Genomic DNA, 10,733 nt, shown 5'->3' with positions numbered 1-10,733 from the left:
AACTGCTAAAATCAAGGGATAAAGTTCAAAATGTGATCATTTTAGTGCAGTCTCCTTCAGAATGTGATTTATTCTGTTTTGTTTTGTAGTGATTTGTTGTCTGTTATTTTTCCTAAAATGGATTGCTATAAATGTGAACAAGGGTTTGAGAATCTCAGGGTTTGGTGATAAAGTAACAACTTCGATAAAATAAAATTGGAAAGAATGCTTTCCAGATAAATTTCTTTGCATTTTGAGGTCTCAAAGTGCATCGCTAGGATTTATGATGAACTGATTCTTACAGCAATCTTGATAAACATGCACCATCCCATTTTATATACAGGAATATTAAAAACAAATTCCTATATAAACCAGTCTAAGTTGTGCCTTCTGCAGTCACATTCCTCCTCCAACTCTACCTGGCAACACCATTCCCTTGTGTCTCAACTAGAAGCATGTCAGACACTAAATGAGCTTGTTCGGAGAGATACACAGATGGAAAACAAATCACATTTTCGTAGACTCTGTTTACAGACAGATTGTTTTATCCAGTTCAGTCACTGCTGAAGTCTTCAACTCGTTGTCAAACAATGGTTAAAGCAAATGGGAGTCCAGGAGAGGAGGTTAGAGCAGGACTGCAATGACCTTGTGCTATTTCAGTTTAAATCATCACCGGACTGCACCCTGAGGCACAAATGCCTATATCCCAGAATAATTCACAGACCTCCTCCTTCCACGTCCAGGCCAGAGAGATTACGTGAATTGCCAAATTCTGGCTAGAAATCTGTGGTCAGCCTCAGAGACGTTGCCATGCTCGCACTCTTTCAGGGCTTGAGAGACAATGCTGGCCCCCAAAGGAGTGCTTCCATTTTTAATTTTGCACTAACACTAGCACTTTTAAAGCCTCTTGAGGGGTGGGATTTAACCCAGCTAAATACTAAATATAAGGAAGGGCATGCAAGATCTTGACCAAGAAACAAAGAGAGGAGCGACCAAGGCTCCTCCTTTTTTTTTTATTTTTTCTTTTTTTTTTTGAGGAGGAGGAGGGGTATTTTGGTGGTTTGATTTGTTTTGTTGTTTTTGATGTTTTGTGTACACCCACAACATTTAAACTGGCTTAAAGCAGTTCAGGTGTCAGGATCAGGACTCAGTTTTGCTCCTGAATTGAAACTGAGGTTACAACAGACAATTAAATATAGTTTTTATTCTTTAACCTTTAAAACATCACATTTATCTGTCATGAAGGATATGCATCTGATACACAATGTTAGGATTTTCCATGACTTTCACGCCTAATTTTAGATCACCAATTTGGACTGGGGCTGAATAGTAGTCAGATTTCCTCCTTATGACAACAGGCTATTACCACCTGCCAGGGACACTCTGTCAACCCTGGCACTCTTCCATCCTAACGGTCCAGTCCCTTTCACTTCAGTAAAAGTTAAATAAAGGAAATGCTTGCTAGTCTCAGGATGAATATGAGGCAGTCAGTAGAAAATAACCCAGTAATAATTTCTCTCCTTTTTATTTTAAGGAATGAGGATGAAACCCTGTACTATTGAAATTTAGGGGAACCATGATTTTAGTATGGAGGTCCTTTCTGGAGCATAACTTGATCTAGGGAAAAAGCAGAGGATAAATATAAAGACAAATATTGCCTAGTAACACTAATATTTATCTGACTCTAAGAATCTTTAGCATGCATATGGATAAATAGTTATAATACTAATGAAACAACTTATGAAAAGTATGGATTTGGGGTAAGTGTAGCCATCAGACTCTTTTGAAACATTTAAACCTACTGAAACCCTTATTTTTTAGTTTGTCCAATGTTCTCAATATTAAATACAAATTCTCTTGGACTCTTTCTACTCTTTTATTTTAGTAACCACTTCTCACCAACCCTCTTTTCATGTACATATGCAGATATGTGGTGACGGTTTTGAATGTGGCAAAAGTTCTGTCAAGCTGAGGCTGTGATAGAGGTTAGCAAATATTTTCATGGTTCAGTTTTCTGTTCCCTCCAATAAAGGGACAGCATAATGACTGAGGAAGCAGCTGTGTTGCTAAGACTAAAGGTTTGGTCTCAGTGAACACCTTCAGACTCTGAGAAAGAATGATGTGAATAAATCCATAATGGTTAAAATTTCAACCATTTTCATATATTTTGCTCAGTTTTTCCTAAACAAAGAACAATCTTGTAAAGACAGAAAAGCAACAAAAATAAATAAGGTTGCCTTTAACTGCTGATTTTAAAGCTCTGATCTCTAACATGTGGTTCACTGGCAACATACTGTTGCAAGATCCTTTGATAATGCTTTCAGCCTCAGGAAACTGTCACTGCTGCTATGGTCCAAGCTGACAGGCAAATAAAGAACGATGTTGCCTGCAGCATATTTCTTGCTTCCCACTGTTGACCACACTGCCACTGAGAACTGGAAGTCAGAGTTCTAGTAAATTCAAGATGTGACTTTCCTCGCTCCTTAATTATATGAAAGACTTGGTTCAGAAGCTAATAATTTTTGCAGAGGTCAATTAAGTTTGATGTTCAACACGTGTGCAATTCATGGAAGAGACCGTTACAAGAAATAACATTACATGGGTTTAGAAATTTGGACTACTAAAATAGTCAAGAAAATCCTGAATTCAAATCAAGTAAAGTAAAGGTCACCAGATAGATACTTCTAATTTCTAAGACATTTTGGCAAGAATAGTTTTATAATTAAACCAAAACAAACCAAACAAGCAAACAAAAAACCCAAAACATTTTATTTCTACACACACAAAAAATACTGTTATAGTTAAAGGCTCATTAACGGAGGAAAAAGATTACTGCTATCAAATTGGTATTCTTCAAAAAACAATCATTTTTCCTTTCACATCTTTGTTGGAAATCTAGCTTGCTATAAGGCTTTTATATGGCAATGATGTTATTATGTTCTTCTGCATTGTAATGATGCTATGTTGTAATGAATTTTGATGTCACTACAGCAAGGGAACAGCTGCTGCAATGAAGACCACTAAATGGAATTCAGTCCTTAAAGATTCATATATCCTGTGTGAAATTTCAGTAGCCTGTGTAGCACCTTTGACATCATTGGTCAGAAGAGGATCGATAATAAAATTTGGACTACTGTAATGGTGCAAGGTACAAATTGTCAGAGAATTGAGACATCCTTTTCTCAGACTGAAAAACAAAATGGAGCTGATTTGTCTTTGCCCTGAAGTTTTTATGATGAAAAGTGGAACTGCAGCTAAATCATACTTCTAGAATTTTTCACCCACACTTTTCAAATGCCAATAACAAGTTAGGGAGAGTAGAGAACTTGATGTATTAATTTAAATTATATCCGTGACACTTTACATACACAGCAGAAAAGATTTTATTCTAAAGCAAAGGAATAGTGCTAACATAACTATTTGAATGCTGTTGAGGTAAAGCACTTAATTCATGCTTTTCTTTTCTTTTTTTTTTTTTTTTTTTTTTCCCCAGCAATTGAATACTATAATGCTCTATTTGTTGGAACACCCAACAATTTGTTGAAGTGGTTTCAGTTTTTAAAAACATGAAGGAGCTACTTTTCTGACTAAACACAAAAATCAAAGTGCTCTGAAACTTCTTTCACTAGTGTTTGGTCTCAAAGAGACTTCAGATTTTTTTCTAGTTCTAGCTGTTATGATCCAACTTTGTCTTTGTATGCCACAAAAGTTGTATTCATTAACAAACAGCTAAGTTGTGGCGCTAAAACTGAAGGGAGACTCTTGCTCTTGTGATCTCAAAGTATGGAAATTTGGAATTTCTAAGGCAATTTAGCATGATTTTACAATGAATCATTAAGTATTTCCAAATATTTTGTAGATGACTATTGTATGCAAGTATTATGACTGTTTCTACACCTACAGGATTTTAAATTTGTTGGACACAGGGAAGCTTTTATTAAATAGTGATAGAAGTAAAAAGGGGTTTTTTGGGTGGTTTTTTTATTTATTTTTTATTTTTTTATTAACTCCCACCACTACTAGTAAGATTTCTGTTTAGACAATTACTGCTGTGAGACAAAAATGTCAATTTATCTTGAGTGAATTAAGGCTTAATTAACCTTACTTTCCCTCCAGGCCATTGATCTGGAAACAGCAAGTCAGTAATTGAATGTTGTAGCTACGACAACCCCCAGTTTCTTAAAACATGTGATTCATTTTCCTGAACTACCACGAGAGCGTGTTCTGGCTCTTAACAACCCTTTTACTATAGATTTCAATCCATCAAAAAAGATTCAAATTCATGATGATTCTAGTATGAAAACATTCTGTTCATTTTATGTAGTGACATTATAGGATGAGTTTGTTTTTGTTTTCTATAATCTTATTTAGTGGAGTTGAATAAATTTTATAGTTACATTAGTATAGATGAATCACAGATGATGATTTCTGTTATAGGACATGCTAATGTGTTAAAAGAGAAAAAAACTACATTTATGTAATTTGTACTGCTACATTTGTTCCCTGTAAAGCTAACCTTTTATATTAAATATGCTGTATTCAACCTCCAACTGCTCAGGATCATCACACATCTGCAGACCCTTATTTAGACTGTTTAAACTGGATTATAGACATAGATCTATTATGGATATATAAGATCAAAAGAGATGTAGTACTATGAAATTTTGGAGTAGCATAAGACAATTTTGGTCTCTATAGTGCCATTTATTGATTCAACTAAATAATGCTACAGATGGAATCATATATTAATTAGATTTGCTTTATTAGATTTAATTTATATTTGGTAATATACAGAAGATGTGCATCAATTGACTTCAGCAGAACCACTCTATGTTTTATTAATTTATACATTTTATTTTATTTACCATTGTTGTTTATTCAATACAGAGAAACTCAAACTTCTGTATAACTGAGGCTGACAGGCCTAACTGATTTTATAAGAATCTACTGAATGCTTTTCACTACAGATGTAACCACTTCTTTGTTTTTCAGAACTTTCTTACTATTCTTTACTAGTATCACCATCTGGATCTTGAAATCATCTTACAGTGTTTGGGGATTTTCTGTCTTTATTTATCTCCCCTTTAAACTTTTCCTGTATCTTTTTTGTCATATTTCCTGAAAAGAAATGCAACTTTAAACTCTTGATAAATTAAACAGATTTCCTTTGAATCTTCCTAGATAAGTTCCTAGAGCTCTGTTTCTATAAATTCATGCAATTTGCAAGCAATCCAGTTATATGCACGTACCTCACTGAAGAACTGCACTCTGAATTTCTAAAGAACTTCCATTCAGTTTCATCAACGTGGCTTGATTTCTTCTCTCTAGGTAAAGGATGTTTGTCAAATTATATTTTTACGATGTCTCAGATAAAAATTCTTCCTCAGACTAGGAAAGATCCATTTTTTCCCATTTTTTCTGCCCTGAAGATCTTCCTTCTCTTCTTTGAATCACCATGTTTAGAATCCCTATTTTGCTAACTGCTCCTGAAAATAGGTAGGAAGAGGGGCTGTGTCTGTGTCTGTGCTGTTAAATATATCAGGAGTGCTCTCTGCCCTTGAGGCCAGCAGGCATGGACCTTTCCATATCCTGCTGGACCGATCAATGTCCCTCCAAAACAGAGCCCCTGGATGTGAACTGGATCTTGAAGTGGGATCTGGCTTGCGATGACTCTTGAGCTAAGCCCTGTAGTTGCCTGGGATCATGCTTGTTATGAAGGACCAAAATTGTCCTAGGGTTGTTCTAACTATATAGCACTAGACACAAGAAGGACCAATACCTAGAAAGTTTCCTGACAGTGTTTAATTTACTGCTGTAGATGTCACCTGCAGTCAGCCACAACTGAATGGCACCTCTCTATTCTACATGGCCTTGTAGAAGAATAACTGCATGGCAATTTTTTATGAACTTTTCAGTTTGGCAGATTGGTAAGTGAAGAGATTCTGAAGGTGAGACAGAGATTTTGCCAGCCTGTAAAATGCTTCTGAATCTATTGAATGCATTCCTCCTATTTTCATTTAAGTTTGTTTTTTTTCTCCTAAGATAGGAATTATCAAGAGCTATTATAATCCATTGAGAGTTACTGCATGTAGAAAGTGAGGTTTTAATCTGTATTCTAATATTTCTTTTTTATGAATAGTGTCAAAAAGGTATGTATGCAAAGGTAAGAATTTTCAAACCATTGTACAGATCGGAGAAGCCACGGTGCTCTTTGTATAAAAGATATACTAGCTAAAAGTGTGGGTATCATAAATCTATTGAAAATTTCATGAGAAATCCAAGAAACTATTTTCAACAGATCAGAGCACAGACTTCGAAGTCATAAATAAATTGTTCCAATAGTACTGAAGCTCCAGGCAAAACCTGCAGTATTATGTGAACACAAAACTTTACTGGAATAGAACATCAAAATAAAGATATCCTAAGTGTAGCAATAGGACAGTGAGATATCACACTGACTTCTTGAATAGTATGATTGAATGAAGACAGCTCTGCTCTCTGAACACAGAGGTTTTCACTTATGATCTTTCATTCATGACAGTTTTAACATGCACATTGGTGTTACAGTTCTGTAGTTGACATCAGATTAAATTTACTCTTCAAAACTGACAGTGTTGTCTATTTTGGTTCCAGACCTAAACAGACACACAGTGCCAATTTCAATAGCTAGGTTTTCTGCAAACCTTATGACTTGTATTATTAGGGTCAAATTTTCTTTTATCTCAAAGTATCTTCCCAATGTGGTTCAAAAGGAACCTGCCCAGGCTGTATTTACATTCTTATCTGAAGACATACCTGGCTCCAGCTAGGTCGAATGTTTCTCTCCATTACTTTTACTACCCATGGTATAAATGTGGTATTTAAAGATTCAGGGATTTCAGTGGCATATGGAATCAATCCACTCTCTTCCAGCCTTTATAGGTTGCATAGCAAAGTGTGATGTAGCAACCTCACTCTCTTTCAGACATATACAAACTCATAAAACTGAAGTATTTTCAGTAGTTTGGATTTATAAGTTCCTGTCATCTCTGAACCACTCTTACTGGCTGACTGTTGGGAAGTAATTCATTCCAAAATATAAGCTGTTTTCAAAGTTTATGTAAAACTGAGCTAAAATTATTTTGCCCTAGTCTCCATTTCATAATAACACACTCTGATGCCCTATTGGACATCTTACAGCTCATCAGCAATGAATGCTTAGCATTTAGTACCCAAAATGTTATAGATGACACTCCTCCCTGTTAGGAAAGCGTCTGCATGAAAATGCCTACTAGTCAGTTTGAGTTCGGTCTGTTCATTGTGAGAGTAATTGCTTTAGCCATTGGCCTTTTATTTCTGCCAGGGCTGGCTGATGATCTGGCAGAACATTGTGATCCATGGTACTGAAGAGTCCTCATAAATCCAATGGCATTGGCCTGAAAGTCTGAACTCTGTACACAGTCAAGAGAAGATAATGAATAGTAATAAATGTTCATCAAGGAACAGTTGCATAAAGAATTACTTCAATTGGTGTGTATGTCAAAAAAACAACTTCTCTGCATGGCAAACTCCATCTCCTTCAATGCCAGTTTCTGGTCTCAAACTTTGCAAGCATATTCTCAGATGCTGTGTTGCTAGTGCAACACTTTTTATCTAGCAGGTGGCTGACTAATGAAAAGACATTTACAGCAGATGCAGACCGGCATTTACAGATGCAGACTGTAATCCTGGAAAAATCTTTAAAAATAGATTCAGCTTTCCACTTTGCATCACCACACGTGTTACATGTAGGAGTCTCCTTGCTGTCATAGGTGTGAGGTGTGGGTGGCCTTAGACTTTTTGCACGTGGGTGTGTGGACATAGGAAAGCTGTTTCAGCAGATCATTACAGTGAAAGCTTTTAGCTAGACTGAAGCTTCGTTTTTCATTTATCCTTTTTTTCATTGGTTGGAATAGGTTTAATCATTAAAATTTAAAGAAAGGTGGTTCTCCTTGTTAGCTTTCTGAGAAAAATGAAGAAAACGAACTCACTAGAAACTTAGTTGAAACTTCTCTTTCCTCTGCTATGTTCTTCTGCATGGCAACTGAGAGCTCCAAACTATTACTTCTTAGAAACCATTTCAGTAAGAGAGTTAATCAAAAGCAAAAAGAACAGTGTTCAGTGCTATTTTACCTCCCAAAAATGAAAATAAAACAAAGCAAACCTAAACCCATTCATAAAGACTTCTAAGGAATTTAAACACACTAAGCATCCAGACTTACTTGCCACTAACACATATGGGTCCAACAAGATCTGCCTGGAAAATTTCTGTATTATTTGAAAAGTTTCGATTAAAGCTGTACTATTTTAAGGTTCATATTAAGTTACGTCTCTTTGTTGAAAACTTTTCAAGGGCACTGACAAATATACTTCCTTTGTGTGCAGTGTAAAAAAAAAAGATGAACTTGAAATTGTATAACAGAAGGTAAAATTAAAATTAAATTAAAATAAAATAAAATAAACCAAAATAGAATGGAGCAGTTTTTTCCCTTGTCCTTTTTATTGCAATAACTGTATAAAGATGCTGCATAAGAAACAGGCATGTATTTTCTTAATTATGTAAGACTTGCCGGGCTTACAGTATATATACATTCACATTCACTTAAACAGTGACTTTCTAGTTGATTTCTCAATCCAAAAAGTACAGTAAACACCACCAGAGGACTAACAAGTTATTTAAGAAGAGATCAATTACTCAGCATTGCACAGAGACATCCTAGATTAGGTAAGGTGCTAGAATGGATAGAGACCACAAAATGAAGCACAGAGCAGCCTAAAGAAGAAGAATGATGTCTGGGAAAAGTTAAATGTAAACATAAGGAGAGAAATCCAGACATGAAAAGAAACTCCAAGCCCTTCCTGAGAGTTCTCTCAGCTGAGAATAACATTTGTATATGTACATATTTTTTTCTCTATATTCATAAATTAAAAGTATTCTAGTTGAAGATAAATGTCTATGCAAAGAATAAACATCTATGCTGGTTGCCTCTATTACGCTTTGATTAGAGTAAGGTGGGCATTCAGCAATTTAAGTTTCTAAATAATCAGAAAGTTTCTTTGGTTCACTGAGAATTTCACAGTGAAATGTTCTCTAATGTTAGCTGCTTATATTTACATTGACTCCAACAACACAATTGTCACCAGTAGAACCATGTACAGGTTTGATTAAGTACCAGTCATGGCAAATCCTCCTGTTGACTGCACAGGTTTTGGATCATAGTTCATATACATAGAGCGTTTTCTGATTTTCTTTTATTTTCTGTTTTTAACTTTTTTGTTCTAATAGATTTGTGGCATGCTTCATCTTTCCTGCTTCCACATGTATCACTTTTGGATCTTTTATTTGACTTTAAGTAGGTTTTTAACCATTATCACAGTTTAAGATCAAGTAACTGTGTGGAGATGAAATGGAGACTCAGATAAAAAAAACACTTGAAACACACATATATGCAATTTCACAAATTACATGAATTCACTGATCTGCAAGAGACACGATGCAGTCCAGAAGAAGAGACAAGCAGGCAAACTTAGTTGTACCTAATCTACACTGTGCAATACCTTGGTGTGATAGCCTTGAGCCATGTCTAAATGGGCTACTCTATCTTCGTGGCAGAAAGCAGTGTAAAATGAGGCTAACTCAGGTCCCAGTGCAGAACATGAGGTCCTCATGATTTTCTCCTCCATTTTGTAATTGCCATTGGCTAAACAGTGGCAAATGCCATTACAGTTTGAGAGCCTGGTACTTGTGCTGGGAAATTGAATTGCAAGGTTGTAAGAGGAGACATTCATGTTGGTATGATTGCTATAAAAAGAAAATACTTCATCTATAAATAATGACTCTTCATGGAAAATGAATTAATGAGATATATAACCAAGAGAACTGATGTCTCATGAGGGAATCACAGAAAGAAAACATGCAGTTTTCTAAAAAAATTTACAAATTCTACAATTATGTAGGAGGCAATGAGAGAAATCCAACTGAGGAATCATAAACCTGACCAGCTTTGCTTTGTATCAGCCTATCTGTTGATATGATTTTTATTTTTTTCACTTGTTTACAATAAAATTGAAATTAAACTGGAAAGGCTTGGTTGCTATAGTATTTTTCTCAAGTAATCATTTGGAAATGCCATCAATATTTGAGGAAGCATACCCACAGAAGTTTTGAAAAGCAGTCCCCATGCTCATCACCAGAAAGTCCAGGGAAAGACTAAGCAGAGGGGACTATCTTGTTTCCAGACAACTTCTTTCATGCCTACACTTCATTGTGTGGCATAGGCAGATTCTTAAACTGTGCTGGAAATCTATTTCTTTTCCTAAAAAATGAACTGGATATTGATGAAGTTCCTGGACTGAAGTATTCATCATATACTGTTTTGGAACTACTAGTTTACTTGATTGGTACACCTGTATAAATAAAGCAGCACACACTTTGAATATTTCATTATATTTGATTTCCTTCCCATTAGGCAGTCCTATAAGATTCCATCATTCTTCTGCACTCAGTAGGTTGTAGTGGTATGTGACATTTAAAATTATTATTTTGGACAAGAGAGGGGTAGTTACAATGCACCATATCATTGTAAACAATTAATTAGATGCTATTTCAACAGACAAGGGTCAGTAACAGGATAGTGCTCAGTAGGACAACAGTAAGAACTTAATAATTATATTTCCGACAAAAATATGTTCACATACAAAGGAAAATTTCAAAGAAAGATATGTAATTATATACA

This window comes from Balearica regulorum, chromosome 1, assembly GCF_011004875.1.
Source record: "Balearica regulorum gibbericeps isolate bBalReg1 chromosome 1, bBalReg1.pri, whole genome shotgun sequence".
Classification (NCBI taxonomy): domain Eukaryota; kingdom Metazoa; phylum Chordata; class Aves; order Gruiformes; family Gruidae; genus Balearica; species Balearica regulorum.
Note: the sequence above shows the minus strand (reverse complement) of the source record.